The following is a 16,330-nucleotide window of genomic DNA, read 5'->3' as shown; positions in this document are numbered from 1 at the left end:
GTGGAGAACTCTAGAAATGGGGAGGAAAAAAGGGAGAGGCAGGATCAGGCATTGGAAGAGACAGGAGAGAAGTCCAGAGGGTCAGGCATTGGAAGGGACAGGAGAGAAGTAAAGAGGACCAGAAAATTGAACAGAAACACTTAGCATTGGAGGATATGGAGGGGGGGGGGAGCCACTAGAAAGTCCCAGACTCCAGGGAAGTGAGAGGCTCCCAGGACCCAGCAGGGATGACTTCAGCACAGATACCCAACAAAGGGAAGACAGAACCTGTAGAGACAGCCTCCGATAGATAGGCACGGCCCCCAGTTGGGGGATGGGGGCACCCACCCATCTCAAAGTTTTTAGCACAGAATTATTCCCATCCAAAGGAAAGGCAAGGACAAAAAATGGAACAGAGACTAAAGGAAAGGCCATCCAGAGACCGCCCCACCTAGGGATTCATTCCGTCTGCAGATACCAAACTCAGACACTATTGTTGATGCCAAGAAGTGCTTGCTGACAGGAGCCTAGTGTGGCTGTTCCCTGAGAGGTTCTACCAGCACCTGAACAATACAGATGCAGATACTCAGAGGCAACCTCCAGAAATGAGCCCAGGGACCAAAATGGGATAGCTAGGTGAGGGACTGAAGGAGCTGAAGGGTATTGCAACCCCATATGAAGAATATCAACTAACCGGACCACCCAGAGCTCCCAGGGACTAAATGACCAACCAAGGAGTGGGGGAGGGATCCATGGCTCCAGATACATAGGCAGCAGAGGATGGCCTTGTCTGACACTAATGGGAGGGGAAGCCTTTGGTCCTGTAGAGGGTTGATGCCCCAGTGTAGGGGAATGCTAGGGCCGTGGGGCAGGAGTGAGTGAGTGGGTGGAGGAGCACCCTCATAGGGGCAAAGGGGAGGGGGGAGAAGGGGAGATGGAATGGGGGAGTTTGTAGAAGGGAAACCAGGAAGAGGGATATCATCTGAAATGTAAATGAATAAAATGATTAGTAATAAAAATGAGTCTAGAAATACATAATTTCTCAACTATGCAAAAAATGATGCAATATGAATTATATTAGGGCCTTTGCAAATCTAAAGGATGAGCCAGTTTGTCAGAAAAATATAAAGGCGGGCAGATACAAAGACAGGTTGATTTCTGAGTTCAAGAGCCTGGGACAAAGCCAGTCCAGGCCCAGATGTGGTAGACATGGTAATTTCAGGACCGAGTCCCACCCAGCCAGTTGATCATTTGTGCCTAACAGAGGCAGGCAGGTCTGAGAATTCTTTTTCAATGTTAAAAGGAAATGTGTGTGCATGTTGTCTCATAAGAGTCAAGAGGCTGAGGCACGGATCCTGATTCCTAGGATAATCAAAAAGAAGCCTGGAGTAAATGTCTGGATTGATAGGTAAAATAAAAGACTGGTTTTATGATTTGCAAGAGATGAGCTCTCCAGAGAACTTTTCAGGATGGCAAGGGAGAACTGCTTGGAGAACTGTCTCGAGCAGAACAGAGAGAGAACTGTCTGGAGAGCTCCAGGGAAAGCAGATCAGAGAGAGAGAAAGCAGAGCAGAGGAAGGGAGCTGGAAAGCTTGAGCCGAGCATAGAGCTCCAGCTTCGATCCACCACTTGATTTCGAGTCACTTGTTTTTGCTGCTCCCCCACACCACTTTTCTCACAACCCCATTCCAAGCTAGCCATCCTTGGCACGCCAAGGACTGTGTGCCAAGTGTCTTGTTATCTATGCACTCTATTTTGAAGGAGCACTTACAAGAGGGAAGATCTCAGATATGGTGTGGGAAGGGTAGATTTCAGCAGCTCAGCTGGTTTTCTTTCTGTTCCAGAAGAGCTGACACTCACCTCTGACGGGGAACTGTCCTCAAGTCTGTTCAGAAGGTGCAGCAGGGGCTGGAGAAATGGTTAAATCCAGCACTTAAGAGTACCCGATGCTCCTGTGTGCCAGGCAGGGTCAGGGGGCATCAGTGACCGGGGTGTGGAGTACAGGTTTCAGAGCTGGACTTTTTCCTTCTATCATGTGCATCTTGGCGACTGAACTCTGGTCATCAGGCTTAGTGGCAGGCACTTTTAGCTGCTGAAACTTCTTGCTTGCCCCAACATCTTGACTCTGTGTTTGAGACAGGGTCTGGTCTGGAACTCACTGTGCAGACCAGGCTGGCCTCCATCTCAGAGAGGTCCACCTGCCTTTGCTTCCTGAGAGTCAGGATTAAAGGCACGCACCACTGTGCCAGACAAAATTATTTACTTATTTATCTATCTATTTATTTAGAGACAGGGTTTCTCTGTGTAGCCCTGGCTGTCCTGGAATTCACTCTGTAGACCAGGCTGGCCTCGAACTCAGAAATCCGCCTGCCTCTGCCTCCTGAGTGCTGGGATTAAAGGCGTGCACCACCACTGCCTGGCACAAAATTATTTATATTAGATCTTGGTTTATAATAAAGCCCGGTGGGCAGTGGAGCCTTGACTGGTGGATTTGTACTTCAGTTCACATACCACTTGCTCTTGCACCTAGGAAGGACTCCTTGTGTTGGCTTCCTGTTTTGTGACACCCAGGTCCCTGTCTGGCTGCTGCTCTAGGCTTTCACCTCATGTCTGCTGTAGGCTTCCATATGGAGTGATGAGTCAGGAGATGAGTGATGAGGAAGTTTGTGCTCTGTACATACCCTCCACCTTCCTCTGTGGCCTTGGTGACAAGGATGATGGAATCTCCTGGTCTTCCGGACTGTTAGTGGCCATCTTCACCACTGGCAGTGTGTGTGTGTGTGTGTGTGTGTGTGTGTGTGTGTGTGTGTGTGCGCGATTGGTGGGCAGCTGACTAGAGGCTCTGAGCACTGAACTTACACCAGCTCAGGAACTTAGTACGTCTGAATATGGAGGCTTACAGCTCCCTGGCATGCATGCTTGCTGTGGAATGCAGAGGTGGTCCCGGGCTGGAGGCTGTGGGTTGCATGAGCATGGACTTCTAGGGCAGCAGTGGCACTGAGGCATCCTTCCAGCTCCAGCGGGAAGCAGCACCTTTCTTAGAACAGCCTTGTATTCAAAGGAGTACACAGCTAAGTCAGTGGCTATAAGCTTGGTGTTCTCTCTACCTCCTTCCATCACTCTGGCATGACTGAACTTTCTTCTGCTGAACGGCTTGCCACCGGTGCATTCTGTGAATGAGCTGTCAAATATGTATTCTATAATTTCAGTGATTGTGCATATAAGTTAAGTGGTTTTTATAGTGGCATATAAAACTGGCCTGTACAGAAAAAAGAAAATGGTGGCACTTATGCTAATAATTAACATTTTTTAATAATCGTGACCCTGCACAATATTGGTGGCCACTGTGTTGATAATGTTTCAAAGAGATGCATAAACTCCCTTAATAGTTAGGTCATAATGGGAAGACGTGTGAAGCCCAGTATATGGTAAGTGGATTGCATGCAAGTTTTGGTCATATGAGTAATGTATTATGTAAATGTAATGTAATGTAATATAATGTAAATGCACTGTATTATGCTATGTAATGTATTATGTAAATGTAATGTAATGTAAATGCGCTGTATTTCTTGTACATATGCTATATTCCTAGTATATGTGGTATTTTCTTCTAGAACACTAATTTAGCCTAAGCATTCTGTTTTCAAGTGAGCATTTGACACTAGAATTAATTTCTGACCAGAACTGAGTTTCTTTCCTATTCTTGTGACTTTTGGCTTCTTGGTTTTTAACTTTGGGAATCTATGAACCTTGTTTTGTTTTGTCTTGTCTTGTCTTGTTTTGTTTTGAGACAGGGTCTCACTGTATATTTCTGACTATTCTGGAACTTACTATGTAGACCTGGATGACCTGGAACTCACAGAGATCAGCCTGCCTCTGTTTCCTGAGTGCCAAGATTAAACATATGCTCCACTATGCTATGCCCACTGCCCTGCCTTTTTTAGTTGATGTGATAAAATGCCTGGACAAAACCAACTTAGAAGGAAAAGCTTTTCTTGTAGTTTACCATAGCAGGGAAGTCACAGCAGCAGGAACGTGAGGGAGCTGACCATATTGTATCTGTAGTCAGGAGCTGAAGGTAATGGTTGTGTTTCCAGAGCTCAGTTGACTCTTGGACCTAACCCATGAAAGGTGCCACCCACATTCAGATGAGTCCTCCACTTAACTCAAGAAAGAAACACCCCACAGGCATATCCACAGGCTAATTTGCTCTAGACAGCTTTTTACTGGGACAGCCTTCCCAGGTGATTCTGGATTGTGTCAAGCGGACAATTAAAACTAACCATCAAAGCCCTCCTGTGTAATGGGCCCTTTGGCTCATCCCTCTCATTGAGAGCCTTTTGTGTTTGTTTTTTGTTGTTGTTTTTTTTTTTTTTTCCCCTCACATGTCTTGAACCCTATTACTTCCTGGCATTCCTTGGATGCTGTAAAGTCATCTGAGAGGAGAGCACCTCAATTAAGAAAAATGCCTCCAAAGATCAGGCTGTAGGCAAACCTGTAGGGCATTTACTTAATTAGTGATTGATGAGGGAGGGCCCAGCGCACTGTGGGTGACACCATCCCTGGGCAAGCAGGCTGAGCAAGCCAGTAAGCAGCACCATTTCATGGCCTCTGCATCTGCTCCGGCCTGCAGGCTCCTGCCCTGTGTGAGTTCCTGTCCTTTGATGGTGAACTGTGGTGTGGAAGTGTAAACCAAATGAACCACCCTTCATTTCCCAACTTGCTTGTTGGTCATGGCGTTCCATTCTAACAGTAGAAACCCTAAGATAGCTACATAGTCAAAGACAGATCATCTTTGGAATTTTAAAAATGGAACCTAGAGCCAGGGATATAGTTTAGTGGTAAAGCACTTATCACTCATGGGTCAAATATCCAGTTCTACAAAACAAAGATGGTGACTGTGGGACAGCTCAGCAAGGAAAGGTGTCTGCTGCCAAGCCTGATGACCTGGAGTTCAATTCCCAGAAGCCACATGTGGAAGGAGAGAACTGACCCTTGCAAGCTGTCCCCTGACTTCCTTACCTGTGCCCTGGCACCATCCCTCCTTCAAATAAACAAACAAATGCCAAAGTGATAAGAGAGCAGACATGGAGCCAGTGGGAGGGCGACTGCTGTTCTGAAAGGAATTCAGGTTGTGGAGGATTTTTTCCCAGACAGAAGCTTTTGAACTGCTTGGTCTGTCAGTGAGAACTCCATTCTCCATAGTGGGCTGTCAAGGGAGGAATCCTGACTTTCAAAGTAGCTTGGTGTTCACTAAAGTTGCCAGGGTACAAGGAGATCCTCACAATGCAGCCCTTTTATGTGTGGTTGGGGTGATGGTCCCTGTCCTTACCATGCTGTCAGCTCGGCTTGGCTCAGCTCAGCTCAGCTGGGCTGGACTCCAGCCTCTTACTTCCCCAGAGGGAACTAACTGGCGGCTTCTGTTTCAGGCAGTTCCAGGTAGATGGAGTTTACTCTCCCTTGCCAATTTTCACCCTGGGAGAGAGAAACAAAGCCTAATCACTGGGTACTGTTGCCGGTATTTACTCTCCATTTCCCTCATTGCTAAGAACCATCCCATTTGGATGTAAATGTCACCCCACCTGTCAGTATAATGTCTTTACACTTGTCTTGTATGCTGCATTATTAATTTTCATTTTAGAAATATCATCTTGCTCTCAGAGCCAACTGTGATCTGGATCTTATTACGTCCTGTGCATGTTTTTATTCTCAGTGTATGTGTATCACCCACACATCATCATCCTGTCAGACTGATGGCTGGCTGCCTTCTTCAACCGGAACTTTGCTTATGGAGGTCTTGCTTCTTTCTCTCCTGCCCTCTCTGTCAAGAATAATTCTCTCATTTGTAGCTGTGCGTGGTAATCCTCACAGCAAGGCTGCTTCCACACCTGGAAGAAGTCCAGTGTAGTGTAAAGGAACCCTTTCCCTACCAGCCTCTCAGTGCTTTCTGGATCAATTATTTATTTACTTGTGTAATTCGCATCCACTGAAGTATGTGGTACCACAGCCCCAGACTTGCTCCCTTAGAAAGGTCTTGGTCTGGTATCAGCTGCCTTCTTCAGGGTGTAGTTCAGTTAGGATCAACTATGGGAAACCCATTGGCTGGGAGTTTCTGCTTGTTGTTTGGCCTATTACTGAGCCTCTTAGCTATAGTTGATTTTGTGTTCACTGCTGCTATGCAGTAAGGGTTCTGAGTGTGCTGCTGAAGGGCTGAAGAGATAGCAGGACTCTGAGTTCCACTGGGTGCTGGCACTAAGTCTTTGTTCCCCTTTACCACCCACTTCTGTGAGCCTGTGCTCCATCCATTCTAGCCTAAATGCCCTTCTTAAAGAAGCGCTCATGTTTAGAGAGGGAGGAGCCAGGTTTGTGTGATGATACATCAGGGCAATGCTAGTTGCAATTCTTCCTTTACTGACTTTCAGGGAGCCTCAGATTGGAGGGTTAGTACTAGGAGCACCGAAACCAGCGGGCACAGGTAGAGCTGGGGCTGGGTCTTGGTGTTGCCTCCAGGGATTGCTGCGAGGCTGGTGTAGGGCCAGCCAACTTTCCCAAAGCCCGAAGAAGTCGCTTGAAATCAGGACGACTGTCAGGGGCTCCTGCTGAGTAGTGGGCTTCTAGCTGGCTAGAAGTAAATGCACTCTAGGGGAGGCTCGGCTCGGCTTTCAGTGCTGCAGAGTGCTTCTGTTTTGTGAAGTCAGTGCCGCATTGTCTGCCCTGGGCTATTGAGTAGGAATGACAAGGAACAATCATTTTTGGTGTAATCTTATTTTGCTTTTTAATTTTTAATTTTTTTTTAAATTTTATTTTGCTTTTTTGAGACAGAGCTTTGCTGTGTAGCTCCGACAGTCCCAGAACTCACTGTGTAGGCCAAATTGTGCTCAAACTTGAAATGATGATCCTGGCAGTGTAAGCTTTCTGGTGCTGGGGATCAATCCCAGGGCTTCCTGCAAGCACTCTACACTGATCAGTTTTATTTTTCACGAGCTAGGCTTGACTAAAGACTATCTGAGAAGGCACACTACTGTTCAAGAGACTATGGTAAGAAGACGATAATCTGTGGCCAGCCTGGGCTACACAGCAAGCCTAGCTCCTGTGCCCCTGTCCTTCTGTTTCTCTTTCTCTTCCAATTCTCCACCACTGACCTGCTCCTGGACAAGGGTCACCTTGATCATTGTCTGCCCTCCAGACGTGCACAGCCCTGGACTGGTATCCATCTCAGGCTGGGTCCTTGTCTGGTGTTCATCTGGTCTTACTCCTTGGCCAGCGTGCCCGAGTGACCATCTGATCTGTCTTGGGCTCACTCCTGCCAGGGGCCGCTGTCCCAGGCAGGGTTCTTCTGGTCTTAGGCTTGCTTCTCTACCTGGGAGACTCTGGGCCTGACTGGCGCCAGACTGGTGTTGTCTCAAGCTCACCTTTTCTCAGGGAGTCCTAGGCTACTAATCATTCATAGTCAGAACACTGTGGTAGATAGCCTCTTTCTTCTCTGCCACCTACTGACACACGTGTGACAGTGCAGTCACATCTGTAATACCTCTAGGGGCAGGCAATTATAATTCATACTGAATATTTGTTGGAACTGATTCACTTGCTTTATAAGAAAGGAAGCTGGTGCACTACTTTACCTTGCTAGTTTATCTTTTATGGTATTAATGCCATATTCTGTATACTGTGGTTCACATTCACCAGATGAAACAGATCTTCAGAAAAGTTAGGAGACAAACCTAGATCTTTGGTTTCAGAAGGCCTTCTTTCTACTCTACTGAATGCTGATATGCTGTGATTACATTGCACTTGTAGAGAAGACAGGCATAGCAGTGGGGAGCATGAGACCGTGGTGGCTTTACTCAGACACAGCTGTACCTTACACTGTGTGCTCATGTGTTTGAGATGCATCTTGTAAAGGTCAGTATTAAGATTGCTAGTGCATCATTTTAGATTTGAACTTGAGAACCACTTCACTATTTCACTAAGAATTAAAGTCTTAAGCTGGAGGGATGGCTCAGTGGTTAAGAGCATTGTCTGCTCTTCCAGAGGACCCAGGTTCAATTCCCAGCACCCACGTGGCTGTCCACACCTGTCTGTAACTCCAGTTTCAGAGGATCTGACACTCTGACACAGACATATATGCAGGCAAAACACCAATGTACATAAAATAAAAATAAAAAATAAAAAAGAATTAAAGTCATAGAAAAAAGGATTTGCGAGCATGAAGACTATATAAGTGAGGAGCAAACAGGCTAATATAAGGCTGTGGGGGGGTTGACTTCACCAGCAGTAAGTAGTTCTCGTGTGTGTGTGTGTGTGTGTGTGTGTGTGTGTGTGTGTGTGTGTGTATGATCCCAGATGAGCCTTAAAGCTCTCAATCCTTTTTCCCCAGCCTTGAATGCTGGGAACAGGCATGCACTACCACCATGTCTAGCTGTGTGTGTGGGGAGCATGCACATGCATGTATGTGTGTGTGCTTGTGGGTCCCACCCTCTTCCTACCACCATGTCTAGCTGTGTGTGGAGCATGCACATGCATGTATGTGTGTGTGCTTGTGGTTCCCACCCTCTTCCTAGTCCTTCTCCTCCTCTTATTCTCCTTACAGGGTCTCAAGATGTAGCCCTGGCTGCCCTAAATTTACTATGTAGACTAGGCTGGCCTCCAGCTCCTAGAAACCTTCCTACCCCTGCCTCTCTACTGCTGGTAATGAGGGCGCTCTACTTGGAGGGTCTTCTTTTCAATGGATGCTGACCCATTGGTTGCCCGCTCTTTATACTTAGGCTGAGCTATGTCTAAGGCTGTCAGTTGCATGCTGTTCCTGATAGCTGTGCCAGAGATGAAGCATGAGATCATTTGGTTGATTACCGCACTTCTTCTTGACCTAGTTAGATTCATACTAGGCAGTCTGGCTATTTTAGGATGTTGTAATACATCTACATAGTACTTTCCAATTTGTTTTTACATATTTGCTTCTCATAATAAACCTGTTGAGTGAGATGGCCTGGCTGTTTTTGTATGTCGTGAATAAGCCAAACTAGAAGGTAATATAACACTGTGGTTAAGAATACTTGTTATATTTTATATGAATTATATGAATCAGACTATAAGACCAGCTCTACTGAATTTTTCATTCTGTTTTACTTTTTTTGAGACACAGGGTCTCATGTAGCATAAGGAAGCCTCAAACTTGCTATGTAGTTAAGGCTCACCTTGAACTCTTGATTCTCCTGGCTCTGCCTCTTGAGCGATAGGGGTTGAAGGTATGTACCACTCTCTCCAGCCCAGATCTACCAGTTACTAACATAGTAACATTGTAACAGTAAGCTCTCCTCTCTCTCTCTCAGTCTCACTGTCTCTCTGTCTCTGTCTCTGTTTCTCTCTGTGCATCCATGCACGCATGTCCCAGGGCATGTGTGTGAAGGCCAGAAGACAACTCCTAAGAGTCAGCTCTCCCACAGTGTGGGGACTGTGGGCTGAAGGCTTGGTCAGGCACCTTTACTTTCTGGGCCATCTTTCTGGCTTATAGCTTGTTTATTTTTTGACGCATGTGTACCATGTGCATGGCTGCTACACACAGAGGCCAAAGGAATGCATAGGCTTCAGGGGAAATGGAGTTATGGATGGTGCTGGGGAGCAAACTGGAGCCATCTCTGCAGCCCACCCTACCCTCGTCTTTTAGAAAGATCTGTCTTTTGAACCTAGGACTTTCTGATTACTTAAGGCTGGTTGGCCAGTGGACTCTGGATCTGCTTAATTTCTGCTTCCCCAGTGGTGAGATTATCGGCGCCTGCCACCATGCCCTGTTCTCATGTTTACCAGTCAAGCTGTCACTCCAATCCCAGGACTGTTCGACACTTTAAATGGTAGTGAAGAAATGGAAGTGTGTTTAAAATAGTGGAAACAGGTACTTGCAAAATGGTTCAGCAATTCAGAGTACAGGGTCCTCTTCCATAAAACCAGGGTTTGATGCCCAGCACTCCGGTGGTGGCTTACAACTATTTGTAAGTCTGTTTCCAGGGGATCTGACATTCTTCATCTGGCTTCCACCAGCACAGGGCGTATATGTGGTATGCAAACATACATGCAGGCCAAGCACTCATACACATAAAAATAGTGGAAGCATGTACTAGGCACTCAACATGTATTTGGTAAAATAGTGCTCATTTTATTTATTTAACTCAACAAAAATTCAGAACTCCTCTGTGCTAGACATCAGAAACACACAATAAGCTTACATCTAAGCTGAGGTGTTTGAGACGGTATTCATTGGAATCGTATGACATGCATGTGCAATGCAAAGTGCACACGTGTGTTCAGAATCAATGATGCAAATAATATGTTAAGCATTGCCAAAACACCTGGGATTTGGTAAGCAATTGATTCTGAGTTGAGTTTTGATCATTGCATGTTCAAAACCCCTTTCCTTTTGAACATTGCATGTTCAAAACCCCTTTAGCTGCCTCTACATTTAATTGTGTTATCCCTGAGGAATTTTGAACTTCAGTTCAAGAAGCTGTGCTCTGATGGAATCACATTTTTGTGGTAGAAATGGTGATTGAGTTGCTAAGAATTTTATCGAGTGGCAAGACCTCTGAGAAGAGTGACGTGGGGCAGTGCTTGAGGGGGATGTTGTCAATCAAGACATCATTTCACAAGGAGTGACATTGCTCTGAGACTGGAGTGACCACGTGAAGCTTTGAAGGAGAGGTGAGGGCTGATGGTCAGGACCATGGTTAATGTGGTCTGCTGTGGAGAGGTGTAGAGACCAGATGGTGTGGGGCTTGAGGCAGGGTCACCTTCTACATGTAGCAAGTTGAACAAGGCAGTTATGCGTTCACGTTGAGCAGACCCTAGCCCAGGAGCAGAGAAGGAAGCAGCAGGCATTTTTTTCTTGAAGTCGTTTAGAGCCAGCCGTTAACACAGGGCTCAGCACTCCTGCTTGTGTGATGTGTTCTAATTTGATAATGGGTGGTACTTATCTTGTATTCTCAACAGTCATGTATGAAATAACAGCTCTTATTATCTGTGAAGGAATCTGTTCTAACTGTATAAAGTGGTCTAGGCTAGAGAGGTATAAACAGACAATCTCTGAGCCTCGGTTACTAACTAGGGATTAAGTAGTGGGGAGTGAAAGGGAAAAGCAAGCTCCCGGAATGCATAAAGATCGAGATGCTGTTGGCCATGGCTCCTTCCAGTTGCTCAAGGCTGGTGGTGGCTGGAGGGCGGTGGCTGGGCCATGCTCACCTCTCCCTGATCACCAGGGGAATGTAGGCAGGGCTGCCCTACTGCTGCCTTTGCTCTAAGGTCTTAAACTCTCAAGTTTCCTCATCTCCACCAAGGTGACTGGGCAGGGACACCCATGAGTTCTCTCTGCAAGGGTTCTAGCTCCTCAGAAGTCTGCTCCTTTGAATCACCCTGTAAGTTTAGATATTAGAATTGATCCTTGCATTGCAATGATATGTATAATTATTACATATTTATTGAGTGCTTACTAAGAACTAGTTTCAAGTCTTAAACCCCATTATTCTATCATCCTTTCCTGTCTTAACTACAAAGAAAATGAATTATAGAGAGGTAAGCTAATCTCCTCAGGTCTGACAGTTGGTGAGTGATAGCAGCCTTCAAAATCATCCAAGAGACTATGTTCTTAACGGTTTCTTTATAATCAGAGGGTTAGTGACTTTTGTTGGTTATTTAATGTTCTGATAAGGAGAAATGGTACTATTTCTTATGGACAAAGAAGCTTGCCAGATGGAGTAACAACTGGCTTATTTAAAGAAATAGAAGCCAGGCACACAGGTGCTCCAGCCCTGCATCCCTTGGGAGATGAACGAAGGAAGGTCAGGGGTTCAGGGTCATCTTGGGCTACAGAGTGAGTTTGTGGTCTGGGTTCCACAGGGACATGAGAGTCTGTCTTAAGAGAATGATGTCTAGTTAGATGGGTTAGCAGGTAGAAGAAAGCTTAATGGACTGAGTTTGATTTCTAGAAGTAGAGGACTGACTGGAAATCCATCCTCTGAGCTTCACATGTCTGCCATGCCATGCCCGCGCATGCGCGCACACATGCACGCATGCACACACGCGCACACACACTACATAAAATTCAAAACTTTAAAGAATTACTTATTTTTATTTTATGTATGAGTTTTTTGCCTACATGTATGATAAGTATACAGCATACATGTGTGACACCCAGGATGGCTAGAAAAGGGTGTTTGATCCTCTGGAACTGGAGTTATGGATGGTTTTGTACCAGGTTTGCTGGGAACTAAACCTCTGTAAGAATAGTCAATGCTCTTAACCACAGGGTCATCTTTCTAGTCCCAGAAAAGTATTTTTAAATCAGTAAATAGAAGAAATATAGAAGTCAGTTTTGTAGCCCATATTATAGGCATATGTTCTAAAGAGTCATCTGTAGGCCACAGAAGTGGGAAGCGTTAAAGAAGCCTGTTTTCTGAGCGGAGAACTGTGCTTTGCTTTCTTCAAACTAAGTGTGTTGTAGCCAGTGTGTGTGTGTGTGTGTGTGTGTGTGTGTGTGTGTGTGAAAATGACAGACTGTGGTTACCTCTTCAGTGTTATTATCATTATTATTAAATAGTAGTAAAGGTCTGTAAATCAAGAAAATTATTCACCCTGACATTTTAAATACTCATTTCCAGTTCAGTTTTGTCCGTGTACATATAATTTACAAATTGTCGTAAGAGATCCACTCATTTCTCATTTTGTATTTTTTAAGATAATAGACTTTGGAGTTAAGAAGTCTACAGTAGAAAGGAAGCAACTGGGCCATGTAAAGGCTACAAGGCATTAAAAATCGATTGGGGGATGCTCACCAGGCAGCCCATGTCAGTTCTGTGTCTGGTCTTGGAAGGAGTAGCTGTGTACTTGGACGTTGGAAAGCTCATCTTTCCAGACAGTCTGTCAGACTTCCAAGAAAGCCAGAGGGAAATGGAAAACTACAGTGATTGAGAGCTCATGTGAGACCCGAGCTGTTGGAGGCAGCAGAGAAGAGGAGCAGGGAAGAGCCCTTCCCCCATCGAGTGTTTTAACTCTGGTTACATTTTAACAAGTGGACAGTACCACACAGTTGGTCAGAATTGTCAGTGTTTCAGTCTTATTGATGGCTTTGTGGGTAATAATTTTATCAGGGAGCAAGAACAAAATACTTGACAAATACTATTTTTTTTTGTGCTAAAATTGTTACTCTATATTTAACTTAGGGTTATAAATTATAACCCTATATATAATAAATAAATACTTTATTTAACTAAGGGTAAATTTCAAGTTTCAAACAGATCTGACTGTATACTGACCATGAAGTATTCAAATACTTCTATGATACAACCCTCAGAATAAAATCCTATATTCAGTATTGCCACCGATCATTTTCTTTATCCAAATTATTGTCTTTATTTTTTTTTTAATTTTAAAAAAGTGTGTATGTGCGTGTGTATGTGTCACACAAACACACATGCACATATGGTATGGCACTCTATATCCTATCTGTGGGCCCTGGGGTTGCACACCTACACTTGTACGTGGAGGCCAGAGGAGGATATCTTTATTTTCTTGAATCTGGGTCTACAAATATGCATGTGGCCGTACGTGGCTTTTCACAGGGACTTGCAGGATTTGAATGCCGATCCTCATGTCTGCATGCCCAATGCTGTTCCCACCGAGCCATCCCAGTTCCAGCTCAGCAATAAACAGCAGACAGGCATGCGAGGCAGCTAAGAACACAAAGCACACCATCTAGACGGTGGCTGTCTTGGCACCCTGACGGGGTCTTGAGCAGGTTGCTTTCTCTGTACACCTTGGTTTCCTTAGGCAGGGAAGATGCTGGCTATCTGGTTGTGCTGGTTCCTCCCAAGGCTATTCCAAGGATTAAAGGATTTATATTTATAAAACAGCACCTGCCTTATGGTAAACCAAAAGACAAACCAGATGTATTTTTTCCTAATTATGAAAGTAATACATTGCTAAATATGTGTAGAGTTCAGAAAATCGTTGCTGGCTGCCTTCATGAGCGTACCAGCAATGTTTCATGCAGGGGTGTCTGGTCTGTGAACCTTTAATTAGTTGTTTCCTTCATTAGGATGGTTTGCCTTGAAGAAAAATTCTTTTTAAATCCCTCAATCGTTCTTTTGCCACCGATAAATTAATACATTTGATTTACTTGGTGAGTGAGTCTTTAGATAGCTGTATGCTTGTTTTACTACTGACTACCCCCATGGCCATTTGGAGAATTATTTATTCTTTGTGAACATCTCCTATCCTGCCAGTTAATAATTGTTTTTGCAGGATTAGCACAAAGAGTTAATGACATCTGTACATGCAAAGGCAGTGGCTGTGTGCTTAGCCCTTTGGGGTGTTTGGGGGTGGGTATCTTTTCTGTTCATTTTCTTTACGATCTAACATTGGAATGAAGTTCATTCTTCTCTGCTCCCTTTCCAGTTACTTCAGGGAAGAAATCCAGGAACAAATCTCTGAAAAGCCACATGTAAGCAAAGCGAGGGTTCCTGCCAGACTTAGTTGCAGGTTCACGCCTCGAAACTTCAGCCCATGGGAGTTGAGGCAGGAGGATTTTCCAGAAACAAAACAAGAAGAGAGGGGGAGGGGAGGGGAGGGGAGGAGAAGAGAGGAGAGGAGAGGGAGGGAAGGAGGGAAGCAATAGACAGCAGAGTGGTGTGCGGCCCGTTTCCCACTCACAGCAGGTTTGTGAGATGTTCCCGGTGCCTTTCAGGCTCACAGTGATGGCATTTGACTTGCTTTCTGTCATTTTACTGTGAAATACAACTTGCATATGTATAGGAAGGTATGAAAACATGCATATATACTATCAAGAAAACATTGTGGGACTGGAGGGATGATGGCTTAGCATTTTTTTGTTTTGTTTTGTTTTTTGTTTTTTTTCAAGACAGGGTTTCTCTGTGTAGCCCTGGCTGTCCTGGAACTCACTTTGTAGACCAGGCTGGCCTCGAACTCAGAAATCCACCTGCCTCTGCCTCTTGAGTGCTGGGACTAAAGGTATGCGCCACCATGCCCGGCTTGGTTTAGCATTTTTAATACTAAAATTGATTGATTGATTAACTCATTGATTGTGTATGAATGTTTTCTATACATGTATGTGTGAGAGATAGCTCCCAGCACCCACATTGGGCATCTCACAACTGCCTGTAACTCTGCTCCAGGGAATTCCAACACCATTGGTTTCCAGGCACCTGAACTCACTCGCATATACCCCTCTCCCCCTAGAAATGCATACAGACATGTAATTAAAAATAAAATCTTTAAAAAGAAAAAATTGCCAAACCAGCCAGATCTAAAGTATTTTCATACCTTACGTCTGTGACAGTACGTGAGCGGAGACTTGCAAGTATGCCAGAAGATATTTGTGTACCTTTGTCAAAGCTCTTAAAGCTATTAATAAAAAGTTTTAAAAGGCTAACGTTTTCAGTTTGGATTAGGATTATAGCTCAGTGGTAGGAGTGCCCTAAATAGCATGAACGAGGCCCTGGGTTCAATTCTTAACAAGTCACAAAACAATCAAAACCAGTGAAATTATGCTTTCCCTGATAAATAAAACCTTTATAACAAAATTAGAAAATATATAAAATTATAGTATATTAAATAATTGAAATCAGTAAAATGTCAAAAGATGATGGAATTTAATTATCTATTTTTTGTTTTAGTATGCTTATATTTGGATGAGTAATAAAGATACTGTAAATTATGTAGTTATCCTATAAAATTAGTTTTAACCAGTGGCTCCCAATCTGTGGTTGCAACTCCCTGGGGGATGCTGAATGATACTTTAACACAGAGATTGTCTAAGACCATTTGTATATCAGAAATTTACAGTACAGTTCACACCAGTAGCAAAGTAACACTTATGAAGTAGTAACAAAAATAATTTTATGGTCAGGGATCACCACAACATGAGGAATTGTATAGCATTAAGAAGGTTGAGAACCACTGTTTTGTTTTTTTTTTTTAACTTTTTAAAAAAGAGTTATTTATTTTATGTATATGAGTACACTGTTGCTGTCTTCAGACACACCAGAAGAAGGCATCAGATCCCTTTTATGGATGGTTGTGATCCACCATGTGGTTGCTGGGAATAGAACTCAGAACCTCAGGTAGAACAGTCAGTGTTCCTAACCACTGAGCCATCACTCCAGCCCCCAAACCACTGGTTTTTAACAGACCTTCTGGTATGATGGGGCATACCCTAAGTTCTAGGCCTCGGGAGGCAGGGACAGGTGACTCTGTGAGTTCCCGGTCAGTCTGGTCTATAATAGTGAGTTCTAGGCCTTGGGAGGCAGGGACAGGTGACTCTCTGAGTTCCCGGTCAGTCTGGTCTATA

The 16,330-nt window shown here is 44.5% G+C and overlaps 1 protein-coding gene and 1 pseudogene across 1 annotated transcript in view; one reads left to right on the top strand and one right to left on the bottom strand.

Annotated features, from left to right (window-relative positions):
* Window positions 1-16,330, top strand: part of Slc16a10 (solute carrier family 16 member 10) — a 97,017-nt gene that overhangs the window by 21,628 nt on the left and 59,059 nt on the right. The gene's annotated exons all lie outside the window — the stretch shown is intronic.
* LOC115064732 lies at window positions 7,404-7,523 on the bottom strand (annotated as a pseudogene).

The sequence above is a fragment of the Mus pahari genome, chromosome 9, assembly GCF_900095145.1.
Source record: "Mus pahari chromosome 9, PAHARI_EIJ_v1.1, whole genome shotgun sequence".
NCBI lineage: Eukaryota > Metazoa > Chordata > Mammalia > Rodentia > Muridae > Mus > Mus pahari.
Note: the sequence above shows the minus strand (reverse complement) of the source record. Positions and strands in the feature narration are given on the sequence as shown.